Here is a 12199-nt window from a genome sequence, read left to right as displayed (position 1 = left end):
GGTCAGCCTGGTCTACACGAGACTTTTAAAATAACTATATAGTCTCGGGGGGCTTCAAACTCACAGAGATCATCCTACCTCTGTCTCCTGAGTGCTGGGAGTAAAGGCATTTGCCACCACACCCAGCTAAAAATAGTCAAAAAGAAAAACCAGGCATAGTGGCACACGCCTTTACTCCCAGCACTCAGGAGGCAGAGGTAGGAGGATCACCATGAGTTCGAGCCCACCCTGAGACTACATAGTGTAGTGAATTCCAGGTCAGCCTGGGCTAGAGTGAGACCCTACCTACCTCCAAAAAAAAAAAAAGAAAGAAAGAAATTGGAGGCTGGAGAGATGGCTTAGTAATTAAGACACTTGCCAGCAAAGCCAAAAGACCCAGGTTCAATTCCCTGGTACCAATGTAAAGCCAGATGCACAAGGCACAAGGTGGCACATGTGTCTGGAGTTCATTTGCAGTGGCTAGTGGCCCTGGTGCACCCATTTTCTCTCTCTCGCATGCACGCACGTACCTCCTCCTCTCAAATAATTTTTTTGGTTTTTTGAGGTAGGGTCTCACTCAGGTCCAGACTGACCTGGAATTCACTGCATAGTCTCAGGGTGGCCTTGAACTCACAGTGCTCCTCCTACCTCTGCCTCCCAAATGCTGAGATTAATGGCATGTGCCACCACACCCAGCTTAATAAAATATTTTTTTAAGAAAAGGAAAGTGTATAATAGGCCAAATGATGGTTACTGAGTGGTATCTGGCTGGAGAACACTCCAAGCAGAGGAAATTGCAGCTGCAGAGACCCTAAGGCAAAAGTCAGCTTAAAGGAAAAGAGAAGAAAAGAAAGAGCCAGCTTGCCAGTACAAGGAAGGTCTTTGTGGCTACAACTGTGAGCAAGGGCTAGTGTGATAGGACATGAAGTCATAGTGTTAATGAGAACGTGAAGGGTCCTGTGGGCTATGTGTAACTGCCTTGGAGTTGGCTGTCAGTGACATGGAACCAGGAAAGGGTATGGAGAATAGGGACATTATCTAAATTGGATGCTCATAGGGTCCTTTGGGACTGTAGATGGGATAGCCTGCAAGGAGCAAGAAGGAGCTGCTATGTTGGTCAAAACAGGATGTGGGAGCAAGTGCTAGACTTAGAAGCATCATGAGGTGGTAAAGGAGCTAGATTTGTGATAGTAGACTGAAATAATACTCAGGTCAGGTGTGGAGTAAGAAGGAAGTAGAAGTGACACCTCATCTTGAAGTCTGGAGGTTAGATTGCCTGAGCTGATCTTGGGACTGTTCAAATGGGCATAGAGGAAGCCCAGGGGCCAAGCTCTGGATATATTACATTTGAGCCAAGACACTCAGGCAGATGTGCAGAAGAGGAGGAGAGTCTAGAGCACAGTAGAGAGGTCAGACTGATCCCAGGATTTGGGATGTGGTTGGCACAAGGCCCTGAGGCTGGAAGCATTTCCAAAGCAGAGAACATGAACAGAGTGGAGGGTGACAGCTCAGCGTAAGGCCCTAAGTGTCTAATGATTATAAGGGGCTAGGGAAGAAGGCCAGCAGACACTACCTGCAGGAAGAAGAGCCCCTGGACAGCATGTGGAAGAGGCCCAGAGATCAGGTTGGATGGACATGTGAACTGAGCACAGAATGATAGGATTAAGCCTCTAGAAGGTCGCTGAAGGAGGCAAGGTATGGGGGAGGCAGCATTGAGACCACTGTGTGAGGCATTTTAATATAGAATGGAAGAGAGGGAAGAGGGCTATATGGATAAGAAGGTGCTTTGGGGCTAGGTGTGTCATTTAAGGGTAGAGTGTGGCTTAGTGGTGGAGGCTATCGCCTAGAATCTACCAGTGTGACTCAGCAGTAGAGCATAAATGCCCTGGGTTCCATCTCTGGCACTACCAAACAGAAAAACAGACAGAGCTTATTTTTTAACTAGATATTATGATATTTAGCATTTGTTGAGCATTTACATATACCAACTCATTTATTTTTAACTTTTCAAGGTAGGGTCTTGCTCTAGCCCAGGCTGACCTAGAACACACTCTGTAGTCCCGTGCTGGCCTCAAACTCACAGTGATCCTCCTACCTCTGTCTCCTGAGTGCTGGGATTAAAGGCGTGTACCACTATACCTGTTTTATAGCAGCTCATTTCTGAGTTTTACTGAATGCATTAACTTATTGCATGCTTACAACAGATCCATAGGATGTGAAATTCTCCCCACTTCAGAAATAAGGCAATTTAGGAGAGGGAAAAAAAAGCTCTTTAATCTTGCTTAAACTAAAATCAAACAGATTACTCAGTGGTTAGAAATATAGGATCTAGGCTGGAGAGGTGGCTTAGTTAAGGTGCTTGCCTACAAAGGCTAAGGATCCAACTTCCATTCCCCAGGACCCACTTAAGCCACATGCACAAGGTGACACATGTCAAGTTTGTTTGCAATGGCCGAAGGCCCTGGCACACCCATTTTATCTGCTTCTTCCTCTCTTTCTTTCTCACTCCCTTCTTCCCTCTGTCTCTCAAATAAATGAATAAGATATTTTAAAAAAAAGAAATATAGGGTCTAATTTCCTGTGCCAGGCTTACTATATAGGTGCCTTCCACATACTAGATGCCAGCCCTACATAAAAGTCAGACACTTGTGCTGGACTCATGTAGAATCAGACCATACTTACAGCCTAGACGGGGAAAAAGAAAAGCTCAGAAATAACACAACTGGTCAGACATGGTAGTGCACAGCTTTAATCCCAGCACTCAGAAGGCAGAGGTAGGAGGATCACTGTGAGTTTAAAGCCAACCTAGGACTACACAGTGAATTCCAGGTCAGACTGGGCTAAAGTAAGACCCTACCTCTGAAAACCAAGAGAGAGAGAAAAGGCAACTGACTGAAGGAGGAAATGGATTTTATTTAGTTTTTTTAAAAATTTTTATTTATTTATTTGAGAGAGAGAATATGGATGTGCCAGGGACTTTAGCTATTGCAAATGAACTCCAGATGCATGCATCATCTTGTGCATCTGGCTTTATGTGGGTACTGGGGGAATCGAACCTGGGTCTTTAGGCTTCTCAAGCAAATGCCTTAACCACTAAGCAATCTCCCCAGCCATATTTCTTTAATTTTTTTATTCATTTATTTATTTATTTGAGAGAGAAAGATACAGATAGAGAGAGAGAATGAGCACACCAGGGCCTCTAGCCACTGCAAACGAACTCCAGATGAATGTGCCACCTTGTGCATCTGGCTTACGTAGGTCTTTGGCTTTGCAGCAAGCACCTTAACCCCTAAGCCATCTCTCCAGCCCAGAAATGGATTTTGGATTAGAGTTTAGGCAGCAAATCCAAGGCTTCCCTCCCTCCCTCCCTCCCTCCCTCCCTTCCTTCCTTCCTTCCTTCCAAAGTTCAAGACTCCTATTTCATTGGATGAGGAGGCATCTGCCTTTCTCCATCCTTTTATTATTATTTTTAAATTCTTTTTGAGGCAGGGTCTCATTCTAGCCTAGGCTGACCTGAAATCTACTCTGCAGCCCAGGCTGGCCTTAGATTCACTGAGATCCTCCTACTTAGATTAAAAGTACTGGACATCACTATGCCCAGTTTCCATCCTATTCTTTCTACCTTCTTTTCATGACCTGGTTGGGGCTGTTCAGATCTGTGGATGTCACAGAGCTTAGAGGGAGTGAGGTGTTGGGAGACAGGAGAGGGCCTCTGGAAATATGAGCAGGTATGACAGTGCACCTCCCACACTTCACTGACAGTCAGAGGAGATTCTCAGAACTAGATTCTGGTCACTTGCTTCTCTGCTTATAACCCTCAATGGCTTCCCCTGCCCCCAGATTTTACAAAAGCTCACAATCACTGAGCACATGGGTTTTTGGTTTGTTTGGTTGGTTTTGGTTTTTTGAGGTAGGCTGTCACTCTAGCCCAGGCTGGCTTGGAATTCACTATGTAGTCTCAGAGTGGCCTCGAACTCATGATGATCCTCCTACCTCTGCCTCCCAAGTGCTGGAATTAAAGGCGTGCACCACCACGCCCAGCTTTTTTTGTTTGTTTGGTTGGTTTTGTTTTAAATATATTTCATTTATTTATTTATTGAGAGAGAGAGAAAAAGAGGCAGAGAGGGAGAGAATGGGTGCACCAGGGCCTTCAGCCACTGCAAATAAACTCCAAATGCATGCACCCCCTTGTACATCTGGCTTACATAGGTCCTGGAGAATCAAATTGGAATCCTTTGGCTTTGCAGGCAAATGCCTTAATCAGTAAGCCATCCCTCCAGCCCTTATTTTGTTTTGTTTAGTTTTTTCTATTTTTTAAATATATTTTATGTATTTGAGAAAGAGAGAGAATGGATGCATCAGGGCCTCCAGTCATTGCAAATGAACTCCAAATTCATGTGCCACCTTGTGCATCTGGCTTATGTGGGTCCTGAAGAATCGAACCAGGATCCTTTGGCTTTGCAGGCAAACACCTTAACCACTAAGCCATCTCTCCAGCCCATGTTTTGTGTGTGTTTCCTCCCTCCCCCCCTCCCTCCCTCTCCCTCTCCCCCCCCCCTCTCTCTCTCTCTCTATATATATATATACACACACACACACACACATACATACATATAATTTTTTAATTAAAAGGTCGTACTCTTTTTTTTAAATATTTATTTATTTGCAAGAAAGAGGCAGAGAGAATAGGTACACCAGGGCCTCTAGCTACTGCAAATGAATGCTAGACACATGTACCACCTTGTGCATCTGGCTCTATGTGGGTACTGGGGAATCAAACCCAGATCCTTAGGCTTTACAGGGATGTGACTTAACCACAGAGCTATCTCTCCAGCCACCAAAAAGGTTGGACTCTTCTTTTGTTGTTGTTGTTGTTGATTTTTATTCATTTATTTAAGAGCAACAGACAAAGAGAGAAAGAGGCAGAGAAAGAGAGAATGAGCACACCAGGGCCTCCAGCCACTGAAAACGAACTCCAGACACATGTGCCCCCTTGGGCACCTGGCTAACATGGGTCCTGGGGAATTGAGCCTCAAACCAGAGTCCTTAGGCTTCACAGGCAAGTGCTTAACCACTAAGCTATCTTTCCAGCCCTTTTTGTTTGCTTTTATTTATTTATTTGAGAGCTCTCCAGCCTAAGGTTGGACTCTTCTATCCCCTCATCCCTATCACAAGTCTTCTGAGAGTCTTTATGTGTGGGGGTATTGGTATTCATTGTAGGGACCAAGAAGCCTCAAGTCAATCTGGGGGAGGGGGGGCGACACAGTACCTCAGGCTATTCCCATCCCTCCTAAAACTCATACACTCTTTCTGCCCCCTCTTCCACAATGTTCCCTGAGCCTTGGCAGGCAAGATAAAGATCTGTTTTAATGTTGCTTTCTCTGTAGACTCTGGATCTCTGTTGTTTGTTTGTGTTTAATTGTTTAATTTATTCACTTTTTTATAAAAAGGTTGCACTTATAGACCACTTCTCCTCTTCCCCAGTTCTGCTGAGGGTCTTCATTTGATTATTGGTATTCATTGTGGGGACCAAGAGGCCTCAGTCAGTCTCTGCAGGGGTGGGGGAAACATGGCGTCTCAGGCTGTTCCGTCCGCCCTGAGGCTCTTGCAGTCTTTCTGCACCTTCTTCTGCCATGCTCCCTGAGCCTTGGTAGGCAAGATAGAAATCTGATTTAATGTTCCTTTCTCTGTAGACTCTGGATCTCTGTTTTTATGAGGTTTCAGTGACCACAGTATCTGTTGCCATTTCCCTAGAACGGGTTTTCAGGCTTGATGTGAAAGCAGTATTGATATCACTACTTCCCCCTATAATGACTTCTGGGACTGGCAGATAAGGTGGAGGTGCCCCATCTCCTGGTAGACAGCTCTTTTCTTGATGTATTGATGTGTCCTTGTTCTCCCATGTATTCTCCTCCATCTGTAAAATAGAACAGATTTTCCAATAAAAGTGAGAACAGTTTGAATAAAAGGGGTAAGCCTAGTCATTAGAAAGGTATATTGATTTGGATATTCATTTTACTTAGTTAGAGAGCAGTGAAGGTTCTCTCTGAAACTATTGGTTTCCTGTTCTAGGGAATCAGGCTTGGTTCCCAGAGCCAGATAGTTCACCTCCACCGAGCAGGTCTCATGTCCAGTCTGTCAGCAGTTGGTTATCTACATCGGCTACATACCACTGTTGTCCAAGTGTCTACTTCTTTGAGCACACGTTTTGCATCAAGCACTTGTGCATTGAGTTCTTTGTCTAAACTTCAGCCCAAACCCTGTCTGACCTGCCTTCCCCTCCCTTCACACCTTCCCACTTCCTCCTTCACTCTGCTCCAGCCACACTGGCCTCTGGCTGAACCTCCAACTTGTCACCTACAAGTCCACCCCAGGGCCTTTGTACCACAGCCTGGAACACCTCTTTCAGATCTTCTCAGGCTTATGCCACTCTCAGATAGGCTTTCCCAGCCTTGGATAGGATAGCCCCCTACTGTCATTCTGTGTCCCTTACTTTCACTTCACATTAGGTGCCAGTATTTTAGTCAAAAGACACATGAAAGCCAGGTATAATGGCACACACTTTTAATCCCAGCACTCGGGAGGCAGAGGTAGGAGGATCACCATGAGTTCAAGGCCACCTGAGACTGCATAGTGAATTCCAGGTCAGCATGGACTACAGTAAAACCCTACCTCAAAAAAAAAGGCGGGGGGGAGGTAATATGATGGAGAATGGAATTTCAAAGGGGAAAGTGTGGGGGGGAGGGAGGGAATTACCATGGGATTTTTTTTATAATCATGGAAAATGGTAATAAAAATTTTAAAAATAAAAATAAAAAAGATGACACGACAGCCTGGATGTTGCCAGCCAAAATGAATATATTTCTGCACATACAGCCAGACTTTCAAAAAGGAGAGACACATGAAATCATAAAATCAAGACTGCCTGGGGGCTGGAGAAACGGCTTAGTGGTTAAGGCATTTGGCTGCAAAGCCAAAGGACCTTGGTTTGATTCCCCAGGACCCACATAAGCCAGATGCACAAGGGCGCACATGCATCTAGAGTTCCTTTGCAGTAGCTGGAGGCTCTGGCATGCCCATTCTCTCTTTCTCTCTCTCTCTCTCTCTCTCTCTCTTTCAAATAAATAAATAAAAATAAAGTTTGAAAAAAATAAAATAAAAAGACACGAGACCTGCATAGCACACTGTGAGTGATCACTTGATAAATGAACATGGATCTTATTAGAATCTAAGTGACAGGCCTACTTTTCATTATAGCTGGAGAGTTAACAGAGCCACACATGTTCCCCATGACCCATGGCTCTTCTGGGGACCTTTCCCCTCTGTACACTGTGCTTTCTGCCTGGAGCTCCCACTCACCTCAGCTCCCCACTTGTGTGTCCACTTTAAGGAGAAACCACAAACTTACATGACAAATGGATATCTCCTAGTTTTAGAGGCCAGAAAGTATCAATATGGTGGCTCCTACTATGTCATGAAGGAGGGACAGTCTGTTCCGGGCCCTTCTCTGCTTCTGGTGCTTTACTGGTGATCTTTGACATTCCCTGGCATGAGGTGGCACACCCCAGTATACCTGCTTTATCCTCACGGGGCCTTCTCCTCCATAGTTGGATCTCTGTGGTCTTTTTTCCCCAGTCCTATCAGATTAGAGTTCATTTTAACATGATTACCTCCACAAAGCCCCCATTTCCAAATAAGGTAACATACAGGCATGCTGGTTGTTGCAAGCAGCTTCCTATGGCTGGCAGGAAACATCCGACCAAGAGCAGCTTGTGGGAGGAAAGGGTTTATTTTGGCTTACAGACTCCAGGGGAAGCTCCATGATGGCAGGGGAAAGTGATGGCATGAGCAGAAGGTGGACATCACGTCCTGGCTAACATCAGGTAGCCAACAGCAGCAAGAGAGTGTGCCAAACACTGGCAAGGGGAAGCTGACTATAACACCCATAAGCCTGCCCCAACAATACATTGCCTCCTAAAGGATCCAATACCTAAAATGCCACCAGCTGGGGACCTAGCATTCAGAACACATAAGTTTATGGGGACACCTGAATCAAACCACCACACTGGTGATGAAAACTTAAACTTTTTTTTTTCTTGCAGTACTGGGAATTGAACACAGGACCTTATACATACTAGGCAAGCACTCTACCACTGAGCTATACCTCCAGCCCTTGTTTTATTGAGGCACAAACCTATGCTCTTTCTGCCTCTGCCTCCTAAGTGCTGGGTTTACAGATATGTGCCACCATGATCAGCTACAATTAATATGTATGTGTGCTTCTTTATTGGTATGTGTATGTGGTATGATGTATGTATGTGTATATGCCCTTGAGACACCCCATGTGCTATCCTTTGGTGGGGTGCACTTGCCTGGAACGGCCAGAGCAAATGATCCCAGAGCTTGCCTTTTTTTAAGAGGAAGAAAGGATTTATTTCAAGTTTACAGGTCCAGGGGAAGTTCTGTAGATGGCAGAAGCTGCTCGCATATATCCAAGCAGAGAGAAATAACCAAATAGCCAGAAAAAACCAACAGCAGCAAACACATAGCAGTAGCAGGAACTGCCTTTTTTTTTTTTTTTTTCTTCCTTAGCTGCAAAGATTCCCAGGTCTCTGCTCTCCTGCAGGACTAGGATTACAGGTGTTTAGGGCCACGCCCAGCTGTTTATGTGGGTGCTGGAGATTCTAACTTTGACAGTCTCAGACCCCCCCCCCCAAACCTTGCATGAAACACATTTAACTGCTGAGCTATCTCATTTATATTTGTGTTTATGTATATATGTGTATATGTGTATTTTTTTTTTTAAGACGGGGTCTTATGTAGCTAAGGCTGGCCTTGAATTCCTGATTTTCCTTCCTCCAGCTCCTGAGCCTTGGGATGTGTAGCATCTTGCCTTATTTATGTGGTGCTGGGATCCTCCCACATGCTAGGCAAGCACTCTATTAAATGAGCTACATCCCAGTCCCTACAGGTATATATTTTAATATTATTTATTTATTTTAGACAGAACGAGGCAAACAGAGAGAGTATGTGTATACCAGGGCCTCCTGCCACTAAATGAATTCCAGATGCATGTACCACTTTGGCATCTGGCTTTACATAGGTACTGGGGAATTGAACCAGCTATCAGACTTTGCAAGTCAGCACCTCTAACCACTGAGAAATCTCTCCTGTCCCTGATATTTTTTCACTCTAGCTCAGGCTGATCTGGAACTCAAAAAAAAAAAAAAATGGGGGGCTGGAGAGATGGCTTTGCAGTTAAGACCTTTGCCTGCAAAGTCAAAGGATCCCAGTTCGATTCTCCAGGACCCACACATGGCAGATGCACGAGGGGGCCCATGCATCTGGAGTTAATTTACAGTGGCTGGAGGCCCTGGTGTGCCCATCTTCTCTCTCTACCCCTTTGTCTCTCAAATAAGTAAAATATATTTTTCAAAAAATGCCTCCCTGGTCTGGAAAGATTGCTTAGTGGTTAAGGTGCTTGCCAGCAAAGCCAAAGGGCCCAGGTTTGATTCCCCAGTACCCACATAAAGCTGAATACACAAGGCAGCGCATGTTTGCAGTGGCTAGAGGCCCTAGCATGCCCATTCACATTTTTTCTCTCTCTCTCTGTCTCTCTCTCTCTCTCTCTCTCAGATAAATAAGTAAAATATTTTTTAAAAAATACCTTCCTAGAGCTGGGCGTGGTGGCACACGCCCTTAATCCCAGCACTTGGGAGACAGAAGTAGGAGGATCACTGTGAATTCGAGGCCACCCCGAGACTCCATAGTGAATTCCAGGTCAGCTTGAGCCAGAGTGAGACCCTACCTTCCTAGCTGGGTGTGGTGGAGCACACCTTTAATCCCAGAACTTGGGAGGCAGAGGTAGGAGAATCGCCGTGAGTTTAAAGCTGCCCTGAGACTACATTCCAGGTCAGCCTGAGCTAGAGTGAGACCCTATCTTAAAAAAAAAAAAAAAAAAAAGTCCTGGGGTTAGAGAGATGGTTTAGCAGCTAAAGCACTTGCCTGCAAAACCTAAGGACCCAGATTCGATTCCCCAATACCCATGTAAGTCAGATGCACATGGGGTACATGTATCTGGAGTTTGTTTGCAGTGGCTGGAAGTCCTAGTGCACCCATTCTCTCTTTTTCTCTCTCCCTGCCTATCTCCTTCCCTCCCTCTTCCCCCCCCCCTCAAATAAATAAAAACAATTTTTTGTTTGTTTTTTTCAAGGTAGGGTCTCAGTATAGCCCAGGCTGTCCTGGAATTCACTGTGTAGTCTCAGGGTGGCCTCAAATTCATGGTGATCCTTCTACCTCTTCCTCCTGAGTGCTGGGATTAAAGTTGTGCACCACCACGCCCGGTTCGTTTTTGATTGTTTTAACATGGGTACCAGGGATTAAATTTAGGTTCTCATGGCTGTGCAGCAAGTGCTCTTACCCACTGAGCCATCTTCCTGTCCCAGTTTGTGCCTTTTCTGAGGTGTCTCTGCTTGAGCACACACTTACTTATTTATAAGAGATGGTGTGAGCTAGTGAAGGACAGACCATATGTGGCAGGGACCAAGTGTTTACCACAACAAGGCTCTCACGCCAGTCCTGGCTAACAGCTTTGCCTCAGGAATTGCCAAGCAGCTTTATTTTTTTCTACAAACTGAATTCTATGGCCTGCCTTCCCCATAGCTGCTACTCACCTCAGATTCTCTCTTTAAACTCTGTTTTAATGGTGGCCCTCACCTCCAGGGTGACTTTCGGAGTTATTCCAAATTCCTGACCACAAGGCTGGCTGGTGAGGATGTATCATACTAGAGAGGCCACACTCAGGAGCAGGGGCAGAGCCAGCAGCCCTCTGCTGGCCTCTTTGGTGCCTCCACCTCAGGCTGATCTGCCTTCAGGCTTGACTGCCCTTGAAACCAGATGGTTCTGTGGCCATAAAAGCCTCACAGGGCTGGTGTAGCCAGACTTGGGCCTCGGTGCTCCAGAAAGCAGCCATAGTGGCACAGAGTTGTCAAGAGACCACTAGCCTTCATCTGTAGGACTGAAGGTCAGATAGGAAGAAGCCCTTGGAACAAATAGTTTCTCCTGTCCCCAAAGTGCCTGCTATTCAGTATAGTCATGATCAGGCAAGCCCCTGGTCACAGATGAGGACCCAGGCCCCAACAGCCTTCCTTATATGTGAGGAGGGACTACCCACTTACCTGAGGCCATGGAGGAGACATGATGAAATCACGGGAGTAAGGAGCAACCCAGGGCCTGAGAGACAGAAGGTGGTATTTGTCAGTGCTATGTCTGTACCCACAGCTATAAGTGTAGTCCTATGAGTCAGGTAACCCGAGACCAGGTCACAGTTCCACATGCCCTTGTTGGAACCTTCTGGAATAAAGTGCCCTCTCTTAGGATGTGAAGATTTTTTTTTTCAAGGTAGGGTTTCACACTAGCGCAGGCTGACCTGGAACTCACTATGTAGTCTCAGGGTGGCCTCAAACTCACAGCAACCCTCCTACCTCTGCCTCCTGAGTACTGGGATTAGAGGCATGCACCACCACGCCCAGCTTGTAAAGATGGTTTTATAACCCATCTCTCATGACTGCCTGAAGAATGCATGAAACACCCAGCCAGGGCCCATGCATACTGAACACTGCTGTCTTCATAAGCAAGTGGTTCAGAGCAGCTGGCAGACATGAGTTCTGTGTGCCTTAGTTTCCAAGCCACAAGAGGGAAGACCACAGAGATGGTAGGAGGCTTCAAGCAGTGGCTTCCAGTGGCTTACATTGGCTTCTGGGCTCCCTCATTTCTTGGGTTTGGCCCTTCCCCTGCAACTTCACCTCAGTGCCACCAAGAAAAAGCCACGGGAGGGCCTCTCCAGACCCCAGTTCCTCACAAACAGCAAGGCTGTCCCCATCTCTGCCAGCCAAATTGGCAGAATCCCAGCTTAGCCAAGCCAACTACCATGCTAATTGACTTAACTAACCTGACTCCAAGGGAGCTGCCCCAGCTGGAAGCCAGAGTTCTGAATCCTCCAAGATTGGGCCATGCTGCAGCTCACCCAAGCTTGCCTGAGCTTCTGTCCTATCTGCCACCAGGAAAAGAAACTGCTCCTGTCAGAGGCCTGCCTGCAGAGCCTTCTCGGTACTTGTCAATCTTTCTTTTTCTTTTGAATATTTATTTGTTTGAGAGAGGAAAAGAGAGAAGCAGATAGAGAATGAGCATGCCAGGGCCTCAAGCCACTGCAAATGAACTC

At 46.0% G+C, this 12199-nt stretch overlaps 1 protein-coding gene across 11 annotated transcripts in view; it reads left to right on the top strand.

The window, feature by feature from the left end:
* Nucleotides 1-12199, top strand: part of Sipa1l3 (signal induced proliferation associated 1 like 3) — a 283419-nt gene that overhangs the window by 252838 nt on the left and 18382 nt on the right. The gene's annotated exons all lie outside the window — the stretch shown is intronic.

The sequence above is a fragment of the Jaculus jaculus genome, chromosome 7 (genome assembly GCF_020740685.1).
Source record: "Jaculus jaculus isolate mJacJac1 chromosome 7, mJacJac1.mat.Y.cur, whole genome shotgun sequence".
In the NCBI taxonomy this organism is placed as follows: domain Eukaryota; kingdom Metazoa; phylum Chordata; class Mammalia; order Rodentia; family Dipodidae; genus Jaculus; species Jaculus jaculus.
The sequence above is the reverse complement of the archived record's forward strand: the minus strand, read 5'-3'. Positions and strand labels throughout refer to the sequence as shown.